This window comes from Canis aureus, chromosome 28 (genome assembly GCF_053574225.1).
Source record: "Canis aureus isolate CA01 chromosome 28, VMU_Caureus_v.1.0, whole genome shotgun sequence".
Lineage (NCBI taxonomy): Eukaryota > Metazoa > Chordata > Mammalia > Carnivora > Canidae > Canis > Canis aureus.
The window spans coordinates 23,791,636-23,814,392 of NC_135638.1; the positions used below are offsets into that span (position 1 = coordinate 23,791,636).

The 22,757-nt window shown below is 36.4% G+C and overlaps 1 protein-coding gene across 4 annotated transcripts in view; it reads right to left on the reverse strand.

The window, feature by feature from the left end:
* C28H8orf34 (chromosome 28 C8orf34 homolog) overlaps positions 1 to 22,757 on the reverse strand; it is a 406,660-nt gene that overhangs the window by 117,855 nt on the left and 266,048 nt on the right. The window lies entirely within an intron of this gene.

Below are 22,757 nucleotides of genomic sequence, written 5' to 3' on the forward strand. Positions count from 1 at the left end.
TTTTAAAAAATACAATTCAATTCAAGTAAAATTTGTAACTGTACCAGGCTCAAAAGTTAAACTTTTCAACTGTTTTACATTTTTGCTTTTATATGTCACAGTAGAATCATACTAATTTGCATTTGTCTTTTGCATATTCAAGCACATATGCATGACACTTTACCTTTTGTATAATTACAAATATTATAAATTATGCTTTCATCTTTATTCCTTTAATATTAAATTAATATTAAATTATGCACATTTTTGTTCATATTACATACTAATACTTACCTATTACCTTCTATATACAAAACCATATTTATTATATAAGCTAACTCAAGAATTCTCTAGTGTAATTTCGTGATAATCATAACTTTTTTTTTGGTCAGATATGTATGATTTTAAACTGTTTTTGATTGATTTTATACTTTGAATTAATTTTTAAAATTTTACTTTGCAAGAACAACATCACTATTAAATGATTTAGCTACATACTTCTCATATCTGCCCAATTATTTATTTTCTTACTTTCTAGTAATTAGAATAAATACTTCACTAATCTGCCATATCAAATAGTCTTTTCATATATTCTTTGTCTACCATTTCATCAAATTTTCAGAGAGGAAGTATGTAGAAACATGAGATATTGAAAGGTGCAAGTAAAAATAATTATTAAAAATTGACAGGCTGCAATACATTTGGGTATTTCAAATTAGATTAAAAACCTAAGTGGAAAATAAATCTCCAACAAAGACAGAAAGATAGCAGGAAGAAATAAAAACTAAGTTGTAAACTTCTTTTTGCCCATTGCAAGCTTCAATAAGAAATATTTACTTAGCATTTATTAATATGCTCAGGAATAAGCCTAATGTCATTGAGATGTAAATAAATTACAGCTGATTCTGATTTCACAGACTTCTCAATGTAGGTGAGTCGACAAGACAAATGGCCATGAAAACGACCCAACAAATTGGGTGGCCTTGAAGCTGGCTCATCTTTGTTCAAACACTGCCCTCCAGATACCTGAAGAGTTGGATTTACTGTCTTGGCAGCAACTCCATTAAGGAATGCCTCACAGCCCTGCTATCCTTGAGTGTTCTGCCAACATTTCCCAAACTGTAATCCACACAGCACCACTTCTGTAAGAGGTTAATAGGCACTATGCAAACAAGGGTTATGTGGGCAAATCCGGGAAATGCAGTCTTAATAACAGTTCAATTTTTTTTTTTCTCTACACTACAAGAGTTTTACTTATACTCTTACCTTTTCTCTTTGGTTTCTGAAACCCCTTTTCCATGTTAAACACTCGCTTACCTATATTCTCAGGACCTAAACAAAATGTTTCCTGTTCCCCCTTGTCATCACTGAAACCCTTTTCTAAGAATATTATATCCTTTTTTCCTCTAAGAATATGACACTGCCTCCTCTTCAAAGGAGCCTGCCTAATCCCTCCACCTCAGATCACACAGGATTCGAAATATTCACCTTCCTTCTTTCTGAGACTTGGCTCAGAACCAAAGTTTTCTTCTTCAACTCAAGCATCACTGTCATCTTGAATGTTTCCATGTTCTTGTGTTCCATGTTCTTCCATATACCCACTAATTTCAAAGTCCCTGATCTCAAATCTGGAGATCTTCCTTCTACTTCACCTTCCTTCACCCAAGGACAGATCACTCAGAATTGTTCCCTGTAAGCAATATTTAAAGCCAATGTTCTGTTCTCTGACCACAGACTCATCTCCTTTAGACTCACAAACTCACTGTCCTTAATACTTTCTCTTCAGTCAAATATAGATCCCAATTTCTATTTTCTCCCACGTATCTGGCCTCCCCTGGTTCCAGTTCTGCCCTACTCAGCTGGGACTTGTGGTCTCCTCAGTTTGCATGCATCTACATCCTCCTGTCATGACTGACCAACCAGACCCTAATTCTGTATCAAGTCATCATTTTCCTACACATGTGCACCTGGAGCAATGCAGGAGAAAATCAGACACTCTAGGATTGGAGAGTACAAGTCAATGGTCTCCAATTTTAAACTTGGGCTTCTTGATTGTCTTTCTTCCATTCCTTTCAAAGTCTTTACAAAACTATTACCTCCTTTTTAGGTCATCTAGAAAAATGATGTATTAAGGAAAAAAGATCTGTTACTCCCCCTCACATAGCACCTATAGAGTTATTTTCACTCCAGCCAGTATTCACTACCTTCCAAAGAGCTGCTACTCCCTCTCTTCTGTGTAAGGCTCAGATCATCCATTTAGGCTGGTGATTTGGATCCGATCATCTCATCTCTCTTGGATCTTATTTAATCCACTACTATTCATTCTGTTCATCTGCATTGTTCATTTGCCATAGTGAAAAGAAGTAGGCTCATTTCTCTTTCAGCCTTAACAAAACAAAATCCCTCCTCCCATAATTATCTCAAACATCTAACTGTTGCTTTTTCTTACTCATTCTTTTTTGGGCCAAACTCCTTAAATATTCTTCATTCATTGCCTTTGCTTCCATAGTTTTCATTCATTCCTCATCCTGTTTTAATTTGGTTTGTGTCTCTGCCATTCTGAAATGACTTTCTGATCTAATTGCCATATAAAACAGAAATTTTCATAACTTATTTTTATTTAACTTTCAATTGTACTTTGAATGAACACTTTTCCCACTCTCTTTTACACCATCTCTTTGAACCAGCTCATCTATTCATGGTTTGAATCATACATAGATTGATATTTTTCAAATCTTTATTTTGAGTCCTCAGCTCAAAATTGGCATAGTCAAATTTTTGTAGAACATTTTACTTGGGTGTACCAACAGCATCACAAAGATAACATGTCCAAAAGTAAATTCATTTTCATCATCACCCTGTCTTGCATTACACACAGCTAGTCAATCCCAGTCTTGCTAATTATACCTCCTGAGGAGATTTCCTGAATCCATCACTTCTTTCTACACTACTGTAATTTTGCTCCTCATTTTCATTCACCTGGATTCTTATTAGTGTCCTCACTGATAGTCATATTTAGAAACTTGTCCTTCAAAAATCCATTTTCTATATGGCTACCAAAATGTTCAAAACAAATCCAAACATATTACTCCCATGATTTAAATATTTTAGTGCAAGAAATCTTAACAAGAGTATTTTTAGAGGGCCCATGGGCAGTTTTAGGGGAATCACAATAATTCACAATAAATGGAATGAAAAGTTTTTGGCAGATGTGCTCTTTTTGGACAGGGAGACAGTAACTTCAACCAGATTTTCAAAATAATCCTTGACTCAAAAAAGTTTAAGAACAACCATTTACTGGCTTCTCATCACCTGCAAGATGAGTTATGATTTCCTTACCAAGTCATTTGAGTCTCTCTATTACACAACCCTTACCTGTCTCTGAAAATTCATCATTTTTAATTTTATACTCCATAAACGCCACTGTCCAGAAGTCTTAGCAGCTATGCAAAACTTCACCATTGCTTTTGCTTTACTATATTTTGTCTGTTTAGATGTCTGTCAATAATACTTCAAGTGTCTTAAAGGCGAGAATTTTATTTTTCATATTTTATGACCTAGCTTAGGTTGAGCTTCATTATAAGCTCTAAAAGAGATTTCTTATGGCATTTTTTTTTTATTTTTTTAAAGATTTTTTTTTAAACTACCCACTTCTTTTTTTAATTTTTTTTTCATTTATTTATGATAGTCATAGAGAGAGAGAGGCAGAGACACAGGCAGAGGGAGAAGCAGGCTCCATGCACCGGGAGCCCGACGTGGGATTCGATCCCGGGTCTCCAGGATCGCGCCCTGGGCCAAAGGCAGGCGCCAAACCGCTGCGCCACCCAGGGATCCCAGATTTTATTTATTTATTCATGATACTCACAGAGAGAGAGAGAGAGAGGCAGAGACACAGGCAGAGGGAGAGGCAGGCCCCATGCAGGTAGCCCGATGTGGGATTCGATCCCGGGTCTCCAGGATCACGCCCTGGGCCAAAGGCAGGCGCTAAACCACTGCGCCACCCAGGGATCCCTCTTATGGCATTTTTAATGATTAAATCACCTTGGGGATTAGTCCAGGAAAACAGAGCCCATCCTATATATGAGGAATTTTCTATGGAATACTATAATAGAGTTATATTTCCTTGAAAAGAGGTAAAACTATCCTGTGTATATTTAGGGTTAAGTAGTTCTTAGCCCCGTTCACTCTAATTCAGAATACAAGACAGAGGTTGATGTGCCAATGCTTATATGATCTGGGGGGCAGAACATGAAAGTAAAACACAGGGAGAGAAAGCCAATACAAGGATGTGTTATTGAGTCATCTCCTGTACAGATGGTTTCTGGACAATTCCACAAGAATTCTGAGGATGCTTATGAAATATGTCCACTTGAAGGATGAAAGGGTAAAGAATTTATCCATAGGCTCCTGATCAAGGATGGTCCTTGAGCTCTGATAACCCTAACTTTTAAATTGCATATATATTAATATTGAGTGATTCTAATTGGTCATCCCAGTGCAGGAAATAAGATATAAAAGATATTAGCAAAAGTGATGTTAAAGGTTGCACCTGCACAAGGCTGGCTGCTATGCTACAGTTAGAAACATGTGCAGATATAGTTGCTAATAAGAAGTATTTAAAATTACATACAAGCGGGGCTGATAATGATAGTAAATATGTTTGGCTTTAAAATAAATCAATCTGATTTAATTTTATGGCTAGTGAGTCCTGGCTAGAGGAAATATTACACATATTAGTAAATTATATCAACAAGTTTGTGAGTCAACAATCATTTTTCATTGACTCAGTCTTAATAGTGATTAAGCCAAAGAAAGATAGCATCCTGAGAGAGACTGTTGTAGTGGGTATCAGAGCCTATAATAGTACCAGGCACATGGATACTATCAATAGGTATTTGTGAAGTAAATGTTATCAAAAAGTCCCTGAGTCATATAAAATAGATTTAAAGAAGGCGGACCAGTCAAGAGAAAGGAGGCTGAAGCTCATTTAGGAGATTGGTAACTATAGCAGTGGTTCAAATTTTGCTGGTTTGCAGTTTGTTTTGAGATTCAATTGATCCCAGTGTCTCATTCTGTAAGAAGAAACAAGGAAACCAAAGAAAGCGTCAAATAGAAGTCCAGTTCTAGTCTAAAATGATCAGTAAAAACACCAAATCCATTGAGAGGAGGAAGTTTTGAACATTGTAAGCAGTGAGAGAATAGAAAAGATGATTAGTACCACTTCTCTTTTATACTTAAAGAAAAATCCAAAACATTCAAAAAAGGGGCATATTTCCCTTTTCTTTAATCTCTAGAATTAAATGTCAACCCAATTGAACTATGTAATATGATGAGAGAAGATTCAAATAAGTGCATATTTACTTTCTCACTTTGTCCTAGAAGACATTCAAATTTGTGAGTAGTTGTCTTTCTGTTTTTATGTTATTATGGTATATATTATTTATTTTAACCTTCCCTGAATACTTTCTGGAAGAAATTAGTATCTAACTATAACCAGAATGGACACTTATCAAAAGTTTCTTTGAACCAAATTGAATACACTATGGTATGCATGAAATTAAAGGCCAAGCTAACATTTCTAGCCTGTATATTTCAAAGGACATGATAAACAAAATTTGGATTAATTGAGGAAATATTAATGGAGTAAGTGGTACTTAAACTGAGCTTTCATAAAGCTCAAATTTGATTAGGTAAAAAAAGGGGCGGGGAAAAGAAGAAAGAAAGAAAGAAAGAAAGAAAGAAAGAAAGAAAGAAAGAAAGAAAGAAAGAAAGAAAGAAAGAAAGAAAGAGAAAGGAGTAGAACTTCCTACAATGTCATCTAGAAATTTGATGTTGAAATACCTAGTCTTCTTCCCTGATGAAAATGGAAGCCAATGGAGGGTTGAAGCAGAGTGATATGATCAGACTTCCCTTTGGAAAGGATGTGCTGCGTTGATCACAGACTGTAGCAGGGCAATCAAGAAAGCAGGGAAATTCTTTAGGAGATTATTCCACCAATCTTGTTGAGAGTTGAGCATGGCTTGCCTAAGAGTATCAATAGTGGAGGTGGTTAGAAGTGGACTGATTGGAGATAAATTCTGTAGGTGGAGCCAATGGTACACCTGATAAATTCGATTTGGGAGTGAGAGAGAGAGAGAAAGAAAGAAAGAGAGAGAAAGAGAAAGAGAGAGAAATCCCAAACAGCTGAAATCATGTTACCATTTGCTGAGACAAGGAACACTGAGGGGAAAACAAATATGCTGGAGACTAAGTGGAACTTAGTTGGGGACATGGTAAGTTTAAAATGCATTTTAGACATACAGGTAGAGGTGTGGAGAGGCAGCCAGATATCCATATGGAGATGCTGAAAAGACTGCAGAGTGAGGCTTTCCCTTTCTGGATTGTAAAACCTCTACAAAGGACTTCAGAATATGATATACTACTATTTGGGTCAGCTATTTTGAAGAATATGATATTCTGTTTCACTGTAAAATAAGTAGTATATCATAATAAATGTCAATTAGAACAAGTGAACCACAATAAACAGTTTTGGTTTTCAGAAATTTTGAACCATTTTTTCAAACAGTTAGAAATTAACTTATCGTCCCCCTCCAGACTCCAAAGTCTGCTTTTAATTTACAAAAGCCTCTTTCATAGTATCAGTCATTGAGTTATTTCTAAGTCTCCTTCTAAATGTTCATATTCCATTTTAGGATTCCAGGACGTGTCTCCAGAACTATTTTTTGAGAAAAATTCTAACAACTTATTGTCACTCACTCAATTTTGAAGTCTTAAAAAAGCCAAAATTGTCATCAACATCAATAATTTATTGGGGACCTTCAAAGGCAAAGCTCTCCACTGGGCACTGAGCCTGCAATCTGGCATGAGACCTGCATGTATTTGCATGATCTTTCTAATTACTTTGCAAGCTTTCATGAAGTCAGAGATCAGGCCTGAGATTCCTGACAGTATCGGGGCCTCACATATTCATTCACATTTGTGCCCCCTCGGATAATGATGTAATTTGAATGACATTTCTTTGAATTCAATAAACACTTACTGTAATTCCTTTTCTATCCTAAAACTTCTGTTCTATGGAACTTTGCTGCCCTTCTTTGGGGAATAACCTGGAAATTCTTCTTCCTGTATTCCTTTCCAAACCCACTGACACCACCCCAGCATTCTCTTACCCCTGGCCATTCTGGTTTGACACTCTGGTGAACAGTCCACTTATTGTGACTCGGGCCCTTTGGCACCACCTCTCAGATTCCTCAGCAACATCCTCTGGACTCCTGACACAGATCTACCTCCAAGAGCCTCCAGCAAATACTACTTCTAGCAGTACCTCAATTTCCCTTCTTATTTTAGCAAATTCCAGCATTCATCTGAGGCACTCTTGCTGTTTCCTGACTCTGGCTGTTTAGGTCACATGAGGATAAGTAACAACGTATCAGAACGAAGCACCTTTTTCCTGAAAGTAGAATGCAGTTGAACAACATCCTCCTTCACCAGACGGCTTCCCTTAAATATTGCTTTTGAAATTTTCTCCCTTGTTCATAAGAACCTCTGAACATTAACCTCTAAAATACAATGATTGATGGTAACACAGAGATAAAAACCATGTTCTTTCCTGCTAAATTTTCCTTTTAACTTCCTATCTCCTGAAAATGAGATATGGGTCTGCAAATTATCTGTCACGCTCTCATCAAATTTATAGTTTCTCCTGCAGGGCCAGTTACAGACATGTAGTGGCCATAGGTGGCCTCTTATCTGGGCTGCTAATTACTCTCCTGGCAGAGGCTTAAGAATTTTAAAGCTAAATCTGAGGAAAGCACACATGGAAAATAGATGTTTTGTTTTCAGTCTCTTCTGCTTTATCTCAACTCCAAGGTAAAAATGTCAACACAGAGTAAGGAGGAGAAGACCAGGCATAGAGCAGGACTGACTCTTAGACACTTTGGGACTACTAAAGCAGTTTCCAGGCAGATACGACCAGAACATGGGCCACTGACTCACATACCTTGGCCAGATTATTACATGCAGAAAGGACAGCACTGGAGGCTTTCCAACCTTCCTAAAGCTGAGACAGCCCTGAAAAAGGATTAAAATCAAATCGCCAGACTTCTCTGGAGCTAAAGAAGCTTCAAGAGAAAACAGGCAAACACAGACTGTCTGAGCTTGAGGCAGCCCTGGGCCCTGGGATCATCAAGCTTCCTCTAGCACAGCTATTTACGTACATTTTCAGGCCTATAATCTGGCACAGGGGGGTATGCTTTTTGTCTGCCATCACCCCTAGACAGGTCCCTTTTAAAAATCTATCTAAATAGAAACAGACAGTTAAGATGCTTCTTTGACTTTGTAGACCAGTGGTTCCCAATTTCCAGTGTGTTAGAATCCCTTAGAGGACATTAAAACCCAGATTGCTGGACTCCACCCATAGGTTCAGAAGGTCTGGATCACAGCCCAAGGATTTGTGCTTCCACTGAGTTCCCAGGTGATGCTGACACTGATGGCCAGGGGCCTGCCCTCTCTGTGGTACCTCCTTTCTTCACAGCTATGCAAGGAGATGGCTTCTCCCACCCATTCTGGAGGTGGTTATAGAATTGTCCCATATCCAAACACCAAGAATAGAGAAGGATCTAACAGGGGATGTTAGTATTTTCCTTTCTGTAACTTGCTGGGTATATACCCTTCTGGCTGAAACTAAATGTTATTCCTAGTATGTAGGACTCCATCTTAAGGAGATGAAAAATCCAACTTGGATTCCTCTTGAGCTCCAGATGCTATATACTTAGCCTGACTCAGAGAATTGCCTGGTCAGGGGCATCTGGCTCAGCAGCAGCTGTGAGAGGTCTTTTTACTGAGCTGATCTCTAACAGGTTGAAAAGTGGGATCGTGTGGGAGCCAAAACACCCTTTTGGAAAACTGCCAAAAAACTTTCGTTCCTTCCTTAGCCATTCCTTCCTTTAATCAGAGACCCCTTACTCACAGTACTAAAACAGAAGGCTGCCTCACATACGCACCTGACAGAGGACCACCCCCTCTTTCCCATATCCCCTGGAAGCATCTGTCAGATTGTGGAGTTCTTCTGTGTAGAGCCTCTCTCTCTCTCTCTCTCTCTCTCTCTCTCTCTCTCTCCAGACATTTTTATGCTATAGCGCTGGAAGAGACTATGTGTCTTGCTGCCTTAGTCAGACAATTTATGTTCTTTTCTTTGCTTTTTTCCATTTCACAAAATTTGGAATAACTGGAATTCAGTTGTGGTAACTAGTAGAATAATGAGGCATAGTGAAATTCCCAAATTATGAGTGCCATTCCTTTGTACCTGAGACAGGTAATGTTTTAGCAAGGTTCTATCTGCTTACAGCTGGTAATGGAAGAAATGTTGCCAGCAATACGCAGTATCAGGAACTGAGCAGTTGTTATTAGGGGTGGAACCAGCATGAAGGAATGAACCAAGGGCAGCCTCATGGCAATCCTTCTTGATAAATTTGTACATTTTCGGAGGAGTACAGAAAGGAAGCCCCAGCAAATCCTACCAAGTTCCACCTACTTAGGAGGGATGGTGGATAGAGGACGACAGGGAAATCTGAGAAGATTCACTTAGAAATCTGAAACTACTGTGCACTGAGGTTACAGCCTAAGAAAGGTAAGGTAAGTTAGCTTGCTTCTACATCAAACATAAGGATGGCTCCAGGTAGGGATTTTATTTTTTTATTTTGTATTTTTAAAAATATTTTATATATTTATTCATGAGAGAGGCAGAGACCTAGGCAGAGGGAGAAGAGCCTGATGCAGGACTCGATTCCAAGACCCCTGGATCATGACCTGAGCCAAAGGCAGACACTCAACCACAGAGCCACCCAAGTGCCCCCAGGTGGGGATTTTGTGACTTGACTTCCCCATGAAGGTAACTCTGCATGTTCCAATAAAGGACAGAAGAATACAAGACATTTAAGCATGCAAACAGGGCTCCCCTTTCCACCATGCTTGAATGTAGCTCTGATGTACCCATAACAGGCAAGAAACAGTTGCTAATTGGGTATGTCAGTCTTTTGTCTCTGAATTTGAGATCTTTTCTGTTTTAAGTTTGTTGTGGGACAGGAAGTTTGGCTTGTTTTTAGCATGACCCTGTGTGACAATGCAGCCTTTGATTATAAATGGTTTTTTGAATATCTCAATATTGAATTGCCATATTTATTATTATTTGGACACCGTAATAAAGTTTTCTGATAAGCAAGTTGGTGATCTGGTAAACAAGGTTGGTTTAAAAAATGTTAAGTATGTGGGACCCCTGAAGAGATTATAATAGAAAAGATAAAGGCATTTTTTTATTATTTTGCCAATGCTTTTAAAATTCTTAAGAAGGACAACACTGAATACAAATGTCTGCATGATTGGAAAAGACAACAAAGCATAAAGATATTAGGATGATTCATCTTTTGGCATAACATTCTAGGAGAAGAAATATATTCAGCGATTTACTAGAGAATATAAATACTGCTTTGTGAAATTTTAGCTCCATTGTCTAGAATTTATTTTTTCTGATGTGCATATCGATTGATCTCTCAAAATGTTCATGGAATTTGTTGATAGTGAAATTTTTTTCTCTGTGCCTCTGCTTTGGGAAACTAAAACTTGTTGGTCTTGGTACCAAGACCTAGCTTGTATATAAGATTTTTCCAAGGAGTCTTAAGTATTTCTTAATTTAATTTATTGTTGTATGATTATCATATTTCAAATCATGTTAGTATTCCACAGATTTTATTTATTTTTCTGACTTTTATATGGTATGATTTAGATGCTCTAGAGTTTCTGGTTTCAAGTGAGAAAATAGATTATTATATTTAAAATTCTGAAGAAAATTAATTAAAAACCTCAAATGATTTCCTAAAAACACAGATTTATTGAAACATAGTATATCATGAGCAATGGTATTAAAACCCATTGAGTTTTCTTTCGGGGAATTTCATATCCTGTTTTGAGCACTAACTAAATATTACATATTTTAAGAATTTTGGTTTTTATTCTGAAATGTTATCAGAAAATTGAGAATTTAATGACACTTGGTATTCTTTGTTTTAATAGTAATAATATCTCCAGTCTGGCTTGATTCTAAAATTTTTTTTTTTATATTAACAAGGCTAATTAACTCTTTGGCAGTTCTGGAACTAATTGATAGAAGATACTAATAGAGATAAATTAATATAATGATACTTTTGACATGATTTATGCATGCCATTCAGGAATTGTGACCCAATTATAAAAGTAATTAGCATAACAAATAAAGTAATTGCAATTTCAATTTTACTACAAAGTGTACCAGGGAGGCCCAGAATGTTACGCAAGTGAATAAATAAGAAGTTTTCAGATATAGATAATGATGTGAAATATAATTTTTCACTTTTGTTCCTGTTTCTTACATAAGATACTTACTTCATCTTGTGCTAGTATGGAAACAAAAATGGGGGAAAAATAAGAAGAGTCACTTAAATCAATCTTCCTCTATTATGACAACAAAATAAAGTCCACAGTGCTATTGCTATTACATTATTAGAAAAGGTATTTAAATAAGCAAGACTATATATTAGAATAATTTCAGTAATTGATCTTTTTGCATCATGTTTGGTATTCTTGATTGTATATATACGCACAAAACTGAGGAACTCGTGATTTTTGTCAAAGCAATTTCTATGATTATTTTATCCATAGAGGTAGCATTTAAATAAAAATCCTTTCTCAACCAAACTGTCATCATTTATCAAATAGCTTGAATAACATGTTTTTATCATGTGTCATTCTATCAAACATCTTGTTTTAATGTCCTGAAATGTGTCTAGTTCCAAATTAGGACCAACAATTTGACTGCTTTAAAAGTGGAGGCAGCACCATAGAGCTACAAGAATTGGGGCTCTCAGTCAGATTGAGCAGGACTGGAACGCCACCTGTGCCACTTACTGGTCTTCTAACCTCAAGCAATTTACTCAATCCCTTTGAACTTTATTACGGGTCTGAAGAATAAGGCTAAAAAGTACCCACTTGTTTGTGGGGATCAGACATGTTTCTATATGCCTCACCTGGAGTTTAGTACACAGTTGAGGCTTTGTATCAACCACAGCTTCAAAATGCTGTGGAGCAAAGGATGCCTTCGCTTGCTCTTGAAGCAATCTCCAAATCCGTGCGTCAATGAACATATTTGTTTCATTACTACATATAGGCCATTGAATCCATCAATTTGGCTGAAGTCATTCACTAGGGAATTTGAACTGAACTGATCATCTGTTTTACTACTTTACAGACATAGGATGTTCGAATCTTAGTGGTTCTGCAAATGTCAGTTCTAAGTTGCTACATGGTTACCTCCCGTGCCCCACCTTTTTTCTGATCATTGCACTTTGAGAATGTAACAGGCTATTTGAATTTAATTTGAACTCTTTATGCCTCTAAAGTCTTTGTGTTAACTGTAATGAAAGTGATAGTGAAGAGGAGCCTTGGTTGTGAAAAATAAATAAAGGATAGAGTAAGTGTGGTATAACGGTAGGTTTACACATTAAATATACATAACGTTCATTCACAGACTCTTTCACCACTTCCATTATCATAGATCATGTTCTTCCAGAAATGAAGTACCTTATGTAGTACCTTAGTTTCGAAGGGCTATAATAATAAAACAACTGGTACAAATTTCTGGATTTTTGAGATTTACTAAAATAGGTATTTGAAATTTATATATTTATTTACAAAAATGATCATATTTTCATTTTAAGCAGGCATACTAATAAAATATGTAGTTAATGCAATATAGCAAATAAGATGTAAAAAAGCAGCAATTGGGGACCCCTGGGTGGCTCAGCAGTTGAGCGCCTGCCTTCGGCCCAGGGCGTGATCCTGGAGTCTCAGGATCGAGTCCCACATCAGGCTCCCTGGATGGAGCCTGCTTCTCCCACTGCCTGTGTCCCTGCCACCCCCCCCCCCCCACCCCGTGTCTCTCACGAATAAATAAATAAAATATTTAAAAAAGAAAAAGCAGCAATTGTTCTAAATTCTTATCCTTATTTTACTAAACTCAACGTTAACACTTCTTTTTATCATACAAATTTCTAATTTTTTACAAACAGGCTGCTACCTTTTTTTCTAAAATTCTGGAAAGATAAATATCAGATAAGTGTTTTAAAGAAATAAACTCCAGGGGATCCCTGGGTGGCTCAGTGGTTTAGTGCCTGCCTTTGGCCCAGGGTGTGATCCTGGAGTCCCAGAATCGACTCCCACATCGGGCTCCCTACATGGAGCCTGCTTCTCTCTCTGCCTTTGTCTCTGCCTCTCTCTCTCTCTCTGTCTCTCATGAATAAATAAATAAAATCTTAAAAAAAAAAGAAATAAACTCCATTTGCATGTTTAATGATTCTCATTACTATTGGTTATAAAACATTAAAGGTTAAATATTGTGCTAATTTTTAAGTCATTCTCAGAAATCACACATAATGTCACAGACTAAAGTTAGCCAATCAGTCAGAATCAGTCACACATATTCAAGTCTAAATTCAGATAAGAGTAGAAAGATGTGGGCAGCCTGGGTGGCTCAGCAGTTTAGCACTGCCTTCAACCCAGGGCGTGATCCTGGGGACCTGGGATCGAGTCCCACGTCGGGTTCCCTGCATGGAGCCTGCTTCTCCCTCTGCCTGTGTCTCTGACTCTCTCTCTCTCTCTCTCCCTCTCTCTCTCTCTCTGTTATTCTGTTTCATGAATAAATAAATAAAATCTAAAAAAAAAAAAGAGTAGAAAGATGTAATGACAATTCATGACTTTGGAGAAAAGAGAACGGCTGGCTATCTAAATGGCTGTCTCTTATTTAGAGCAGTATACTCCTCTATAAAACGTATGAATATTCTTACAACTTCAATTCCTTTGCATTCCCAATATCTATCCAAACTGGCCCCTAGATCCTTTCTTTAAAAAAAAAAAAAAAAGAAAAGATTTTATTTATTCATGAAAGACACAAAGAGAGACAGGCAGAGACATAGGCAGAGGAAGAAGCAGGCTTCCTGTGGGGAGTCTGAGGTGGGACTCGATCCCAGGACCCAGGAATAACGCCCTGAGCTGAAAGCAAACACTGAACCACTGAGCCACCCCAGACATCCTTGGCCCCTAGATCCTTATACTTTATGCCTGTTTTAAAACTGTCTGTGATATGGAGCCATTTTATAGAGAAGGTATTTATGTCCTCTCCAATTTTCTTTCTCTTCTTAACTGGAAATCTTGTGTTTTATTTTTGCCACGAAGCAGACATAGCACCGGCCAACAGTGACACACACGGAGTTTCAGAAGAAAGCCCCAAATGCACCCTATTTTTATGAGCTCATTTTTAAAATAAACAAAGGTTTGGTTGGTTCCAGGGGACTTCATTCAGATAGTGAAAGAAAAGGGAAGTAGAAACAAATGAAATAAAGCTGATGAAAGAAATTGAGAAATAAGCAAATTCACTCTCCTTTGCATGTTACACATAATCCTTACTGTTTTATGGGGATTTTTTTAGCTTGTTCTAAAAGTTAATTTAAAGACATTAGTCATCCTTCAAAACAGTCCTGACAGTAAGCATCGTATTGCTCCATGTCTGTCCCTGCTATCTGTGCGTACTCACCAACTGGTGGGTACAGTCAGAGCTCACTGGCTTGTATAAGTGGCTCTGCTTGCTTCTAACATTTATGTTTATTTTCACAATTTTTTTTTGTTTTTGTTTTTGTTTTTTTTTTAATTTTTTTTATTTATTTATGATAGTCACACAGAGAGAGAGAGAGAGGCAGAGACAAAGGCAGAGGGAGAAGCAGGCTCCATGCACCGGAGCCTGATGTGGGACTCGATCCCGGGTCTCCAGGATCGCGCCCTGGGCCAAAGGCAGGCGCCAAACCGCTGCGCCACCCAGGGATCCCTTATTTTCACAATTTGAATGTGAAGTTTCCCCAAAGTCTGGCCTGTAACATCTTTTTTATTGTTGTCAAACTACCATCTATTTTTTTCCTTGTAATTGTTGGAAAGATTATGTATAGATTCTGATTTTGCGCTACAATAAGTATTTTTCTTTAAATATTTTATTTATTTATTCATGAGAGACACACAGAGAGAGAGGCAGAGACACAGGCAGAGGGAGAACCAGGTTCCCCCCAAGGAGCCTGATGTGGGACTCAATCCCAGAACCCAGGGATCACGACCTAAGCCAAAGGCAGATACTCAACCACTGAGCCACTCGGGTGTCTCTATAATAAAGATTTAAAAGCTATTGGGAGATATATTTTCTTTCTGAGATTGAGACTTCTTTCCAGGCTGATCAAATTTGTCATTTTGATCTCTACCCATGTTTTAGACTTGTATATGTCACAATTTTTTGCTTCTTTGCTTCTCTTTCTGTTTAGTATCAATAGAGGCAACGCATAACAGTGTTATTGCCCCTTTGTATCACCCTTTTTCCAAGCACTTTGAGAAATCAATACTCCCAGCTGCAGTGGGGTCTTTGTTTCTCTCACAGGAATCAATCTGAAGCTCCTTACCATCTAATGGAGCCTGACTACTGGTTCCATTTCTAAAATTTCAAGAGTGAGGAGGACTAATCCTAAGCCATAATTTTGTCTAAATCTTATAAATAGCCTCTAAAACAAAAACCAATCTGCCAAACAGTATTCCAAATGACATATGTAAAATCATTTGACAACAGTCAACTAAGTGAGCCCGTAGCCCAGGGGTCTGAGAGTCCAGAGCTCTCAGGGTTCTCACTATCATCAAATTCAATTATAAGACATTTGATTTCTTTCTGTTCAATGTGACTGTACTAAAAAGCTTTTTTAGGTTGAAAGTCAGTGCTAAATTTCCGTAGCCACCCTTGGTATTCAGTCCACCTTGCTGGCAGCTGGCTACAGTGAGTCTATAAGCAGTGAAATCTCTAGGAGTATCTTTGCACATATGAGTGGCACAAAATATTTTGTTTCTCCTAAAAATTCAATGGAAATATAAGTTTGCTTCTCAATTTGTAAAAAATAAACAAGATTTGAAAAATAATTTCATGAATCTATTATGAAATTCCATTAGCCAGAAAATTCTGTGAATATGTCTATACTCTGAAACTTACTTTTTAAATTTCCAAATTAATATGCTAGTGCAAATTGATTTAATTCAACACTGCTTATTTCTGACTTAAACTCCCTCTAGCACAGTGATTCTATGTACCGGATATAATAGTCAACTGAGTTAAATTTCAAACCTAAAGTAAACTACTTAAAGGGAAGGAATTCTCTGGAAGCCCAGCATTGATTTAAATTAACTTAAAATGTTAATGTAATAAGAAATAAACCCTACTATTAAATTTAAACACCTTAGGCAATTCTTAGCTGTAAAATTTTTAAATAGTAAATTAAATAAAATCAAAATTATAAAGTAATAAAAATTTAAATTTTCAGCAATAATTCAACACAATTATAGATACAGGTTTGGCTGAAACCACGCTATGGATGTAAATATGATGCTGACAATTACAGCATGCTTCTGCTATTATGCATGTCCTCACATGTCCTTCTACTTTTCTCCATTTGAGCTATTGAGAAATTTTTCCTTGAGTAAACTAAGACATATTTTAGCCTTTACTTAGCTCTAACACGTCATGGAAGTATTAGGTTCAGCTGTTTTTCTTCTAAATGACTTGCAACTAAGTGGCACCGGTAAATCTTAAACACCTGTGGGAACTGAAATCACCCAGGGATGATTCAGGGATCAGATGGTCATCCATATGATCCAGAAAATGCTTACAGTTTCTGATTCATCTTTGAAATGAAAATACAAAATTAATTTCTAGTTCTTAAAGAGAATGTGAGGATCCAAAAATAAAATTTAGTTTGAAAAACCCTAGATTGGTCTAAGAAACTTTGTTGGCTGTCATATTTCTCCCCTTAAGTATCACATATGATTTCAGGGGTGGCACCCAGTTGTGACTCTAGACAGAGCAATTCCACTTTTGGAAAGTACTGGTGCCAATTATCCATTTGTCTATTCAAAACATTATTGAGTACATGATACATGTGTTAATGTTGCTCTATATTTGGAAAAACAAATGAGACAACACGACAGACTCAGTCTAATTTTTACATGGAACCCACTTTCTAAAAAGAAGATAAAAGCTCAATAACTAAATGGCTATTATGATCAGTAATAACTATTGATTGTCACAATCAAGTAACTATTGATTTGTCACAATTTTTTTAAGTACTCTAAGAAGAAGTCCTAGCACTAAGTCACTTGATATAACTGGGTGACTTAACCTAGTCAGGAGATTATGAAGACAAGACAGAAGAGAAACCGGGTGACCAGGGAGGGCAGCTGTATACTCTCTCTGCAGAAGCTCCACTGTCATGAATGGCACCAATGCAGTCACCTCAAACCCTCTATCTGGAAGGCACGATTGCTCAGTGAATGGAGGCAGGTAGGTCATCAAGCTCATGTTACTTGTCCTCAACAATGAAAAGCATCTTTCTCAACTCTTTGGGGAAGCAGAAACCCATCCTAGAGTTGGGTAAAAGGGACCTGAAGTGACAGTGCCCCCCTGAGATGATAATTCACCTTGAAGTAAAACTCCATCACTTCAAGTAGTGGTTTGCATCTCTTCCTTAGAGCTCTAGAAGACCCTACTGATACACTAAGGTGCCCACCTGGTTGGACTAGAAGAATTGGCTCAGCAAGTGATAGATATATTAATTCAAGCTCATTTCAGAGCCCTATTCATAGCTGAGAAAGACAGATAGAACATTGCGCTAGTCCATTCAAGCTGCTCTAACAAAATACCACTAACTGATGGTTTATAAACAGCAGAAATGTACTTCTTACAATTATGGAGGTTCTGCCTACCAGGTCATCTTGCCCAATCTCTTATTCCACACAGATTCTCCACCAGAGTTATTTAGCATCTGCTTGCATGTCAAGCAATCAAGCAGTCGCACTTGCCGGAAGTCAGACCTTCTCATTTTTCTACTACTCCAGTTTTCCCAACTGTCCTTAAGTTGAATTAAAGCCTGTGTGTCCTTTAGTTTAGTGCCAGGACTGCTTTTTTGGAGTGACAAAAATAAGTATATTTTTTCTTCCATGGGACTTCCTTTCAAATATGCATAGCTCCATTTATTCTTTTCCAATATAAACTCCCTAAATCCACCTATTTTCTTGAACTATTGAGCTGAGGAAAATTTTATATTTCTCCTGTGTTGGACAACTTGGTATTTAGACCCAAGGGCAATTTTTAATGGAGGTTCAAAATTTAAAAAAAATAAATAAAATCATGCATTTTTGAGACTAGATATAGTAAATTTGTATTGACATGTAGAAAAAAATGAATGTCTTTTATATAAACTTATACTTTAAAATAAAGGTATAAAAGGGCTTTCTTTGATTATCTGTTAAATATCTAGATTATTTTCTAGAATTTCTGAACTCTCCACTATTTCTAAATTACTAGATAACTCTCACTTAAAATTTCTGCTTTGCATTGTCAAATATTTCTCAAGGGCATCATTTTTTCTTCTGGTTTTATTTTGCTGAATTAAAGCTGCTAGAAAGTGATTTGATTTCATATCTTTATGAAGTCTCAGTGTGCTAACTGAAGAGTTGCAATAGAGAATTCGGGTTCCTTCATCCCAAGCAGAAACATTTACCCTGGCTAGTGTTCTTTTCAGTCACCTATTAATCGTCTAGTGACTAGAAAACTGGCTCATTGATATAAGAATAATTGACTAAAAAATTAGTGTAAGATGTTTTTCATTAATAATAAAAATGAGTAAAGTAGATCCAGTACAATGAACACTCTTAGGCCAGTTTTTGAATCACAGTTATTCAAGTATTTATTACATTCAGCCCATGAGACGGCATCCTAGATGAAGTCTCATTTTTTCTTTAGTTAGTACCACGGTTCCTTGCACAAGGTAGGCATTCAAAAAATATTGATTAAATTTAACCAAGTTGCTGTAACAACAGCTGCTCATGGACTTAGCTCAGCAGGGAAATCTGGTACAGAAGAGAAAAAAAATCTATAACCACTGAGATAATAACAGAACGGTTGACATTAATCTTCTGTTTAACAAGTATTTCCTAAAACTGAAATTAAGATTTTGGAAATCAAGGAAGAGGATATCTAATTCGGGCAGCTTTGATTCTTGTCTGACTTGATCCATTCTAAAAAGAGAAAGTAAAAAATATCTCCATGAAGTTTTCTTTTCTTTCTTTTTTTTTTTTTTTTTTTGACTTTGAAGGCATAAAATCATTTAGTAAACATTAAGGAATATACATATTTTGATGGACAAACAGGATTATAAACTTTTGAGTTTGTTATTTTATTATATAAATATATACTACTTAGTAGCCAGGAAGCAAATAGGGAAGTCTACTTTTGTTTGATTTATTTGCAAGGAAAATTAATCATACTTTGGTTCTCAAGGCTTTTTATATCTTGTGATAACTAATCACCCTGAGTATTGTGAGATATCTTCCTTCACAGTTAGAATTATTCATTCTACATGCAAAAATAAGTCTTTAAACAAATGACGAATAAATCAACATAAATTATAGTGATATAGTAACCCATACCATAAATAATAGATGTATTTTGTTTTATTCCCTTCATTAACATTTTATTAAAACTTAATTTTTTAAAAACAATTTAAAGTTCACAGCTAAACTGAGTGGAAGGGACAGATATTTCTCATAAACCCTGCCCACATAAGTGTGCAGCCTCCCCCAATGATCAGCATTCTCCAAAAAAGTGACACATTTGTTAAAATTGATGAACTAGGATCGGTACATCATATTCACCCAAAGTCTATAGTTTACTTTGGGGTTCACTCTTGGCATCGTCCATGAGTTTGAACAAATGTATGATGACATGTACCCCTCATTATGTTAGCATACAAAAGCTTTAACTGAGTTGACATCCTCTGTGGTTTGCCTATTCACCTCTTCCAGTCTATCCCACCCCGGGCAACCACTGATCTTTTTGTTGTCTCCATAGTATTGTCTTTTCCAGAACATCATATAGTTGGAATTATATAGTGTTTAATCTTTCAGATTGGCTCCGTTCACTTTGTTATGTGCATTTAAGTTTTGTCCGTGCCTTTTGATGGCTCACTAGCTCATTTCTGTTTAACACTAAATCATATCCCGTTGTCTGGATGTACCATAGTTTATTCATCCATTCACCTACTAAAGAACATCTTGGTTGCTTCCAAATTTTGGCAATTATTAAAAAAGTTCCTATAAACATTCATGTGCAAGTTTATGTGTGAACATAAATTTTCAACTCATCTGGGTAAATACCAAAGAGCACAATTGCTGGATTGAATTATAAGACTGTTTAGTTTTATAAGAAAGCACCAAACTATCTTTCAAAGTGGCTGTAACAATTTTGCATTGCCAACAGCGATGAATGAGAGTTCCTGTTGCTCCACATCCTTGTCACTATTTGGTGCTCAGTGTTTCAGATTTGAGCCCTTTTTAATTTATTGTTGTTTCAATTTGCATTCCCTTAGTAATATCTGCTCTGGAGCATATTTCATATGCTGATTTGCCATCTGTATATCTTCTTTAGTGAGACGTCTTTTAAGGTCTTTGGTCCATTTTTAAATTTGTTGTTTGTGTTCTTATTGCTAAGATTTAATAGTTCTTTGTGTACTTTGGGTAATAGTTCTTTATTAGATATGTCTTGGCAAATATTTGCTCCTGGTCTGTGGCTTGTTTTCTCTGGCCCTTGACATTGTCTTACACAGAGAAGTTTTTAATCTTAAGGAATTCCTGCTATCAATTACTTCTTTCATGGATCCTATTTTGGTGTTGTACCTAAAAAGGCATCATTTACCCAAGGACATCTAGGTTTTCTTTTTTGTTATCTTCTAGGAGTTTTAGTTTTTCACCTTACATTTAGATCTGTGATCCATGTTGGGTTAATTTTTGTGAAGAGTGTAAAGTCTATGTCTAGATTTGTTCTTCTGCATGTAGATGTCTAGTTGTTCCAGTATCATTTGTGGAAAAGATTGGTTTTGCTCCATTTTACTACCTTTCCTCCTTTGTCAAAGATCAGTTAACTATACTCCTGTGGTCTATTTCTAGGTTCTCCATTCTCTTCCATTGTTCTATTTTTTCTGTTACCAATTATTGTGATTAATTTAGATTTATGTTAAGTCTTAAGTGGATTACTGTAAGTCCTCCAACTTTATTTTTCTTTTTCAATATTGTGTTGGCCACTCTGTCTTTTGCCTCTTCCATATAAATTTTAGAATCAGTTTATAAATACCTACAAAATAACCTTCTGGGATTTTGACTGGGACTGCAACTGAATGTATAGATCTAGTTGGGAAGAACTGACATCTTGATAATATTGAGTCTTCCCGTTCCTGAATGTAGAATACCTCTCCATTTATTCAGTTCTTTGATTTCATTCATTAGAGTTTTGCAGTTTTCCTCATATAGATCTTACACATATTTTGTTAAATTTATTTATTTATTTTCAAGATTTATTTATTTATTTATGGCAGACACAGAGAGAGAGAGATAGAGAGAGAGAGGCAGAGACATAGGCAGAGGGTAAAGCAGGCTCCTCACAGGGAGCCTGATGCGGGACTAGACCCCAGATCCCAGGATCACACTCTGAGCCAAAGGCAGATGCTCAACAGCTGAGCTACCCAGGGATCCTTATTTTGTTGGATTTATAGCTAAGTATTTCATTTTGGGGGGTGAACATTTAAATGGTATTGTATATTTAATTTCAAATTTCACTTATTTATTGCTGTTCTTTAGGAAAGCAGTTGACATTTGTATACTAATCAGTACCCTGCAACCTTGCTATAATTGCTTATTAGTTTCAGGAGATTTTGTCAATCGCTTCACATATTTTACATAGACAGTCATGTTGTCTATGAACAAAGTTTTATTTCTTCCTTCCCAATCTGTATACCATTTATTTCCTTTTCTTATGCACTAGCTAGAACTTTCAGTACAGTGTTGAAAAAGATTGATAGAAATCATCCCTTCCTTGTACCTGATCTTAGTGGGAAAGATTTGAGTTTCTCATTATGCTGTGTATGATTTTAGTTGTAAGTTTCTGTAATACTCTTTCTCAAGTTGAAGATGTTCCCCTCTATTCCTACTTTATTGAGAGTTTTCGTGAGGAATGGATTTTGGATTTTATCAAATGCTTTTCTGAATCCCTTGATTTGATCCTGTGATTTTTATTTTTTACTCTGCTGTTGTGATAAATTATGTTGATTGATTTTTAAAGGTTGGATCAGCCTTGCATACATGGGATAGACCTCACCTGGTTATGATTTATAATTCTTTGATATATTGTTGGATTCAACTTACTAATATATTGTCGGGGATTTTGCATCTATAGCCATAAGAAATATTGGTCTGTAGTTCTCTTTTCCTATTATTTTTGTCTGGTTTTGGTATTAGGGTAAGTTGTCTCATAGAATGAGTTAATAAGTATTCCCTCTGCTTCTATCCTCTGAAAGAGATTGTAGAGAATTGGTATCATTTCTTCCTTAAATATCTAATAGAATTCACCAGTGATCTTATCTGAGTGTGGTACTCTTTTCTTGGGAGGCTTAATTATTGATTCCGTTTCTTTAATAAATACAGGCTTATTCATATTATCTATTTATTCTTGTGTGAATTTTGGTAAATTACATTTTTCAAGGAACTGGTCCATTTTATCTAGGTTATCAAATTTGTGGACATAGAGTTATCATAGCATTCCTTTATTAATATCCAATGATCTGTAATGA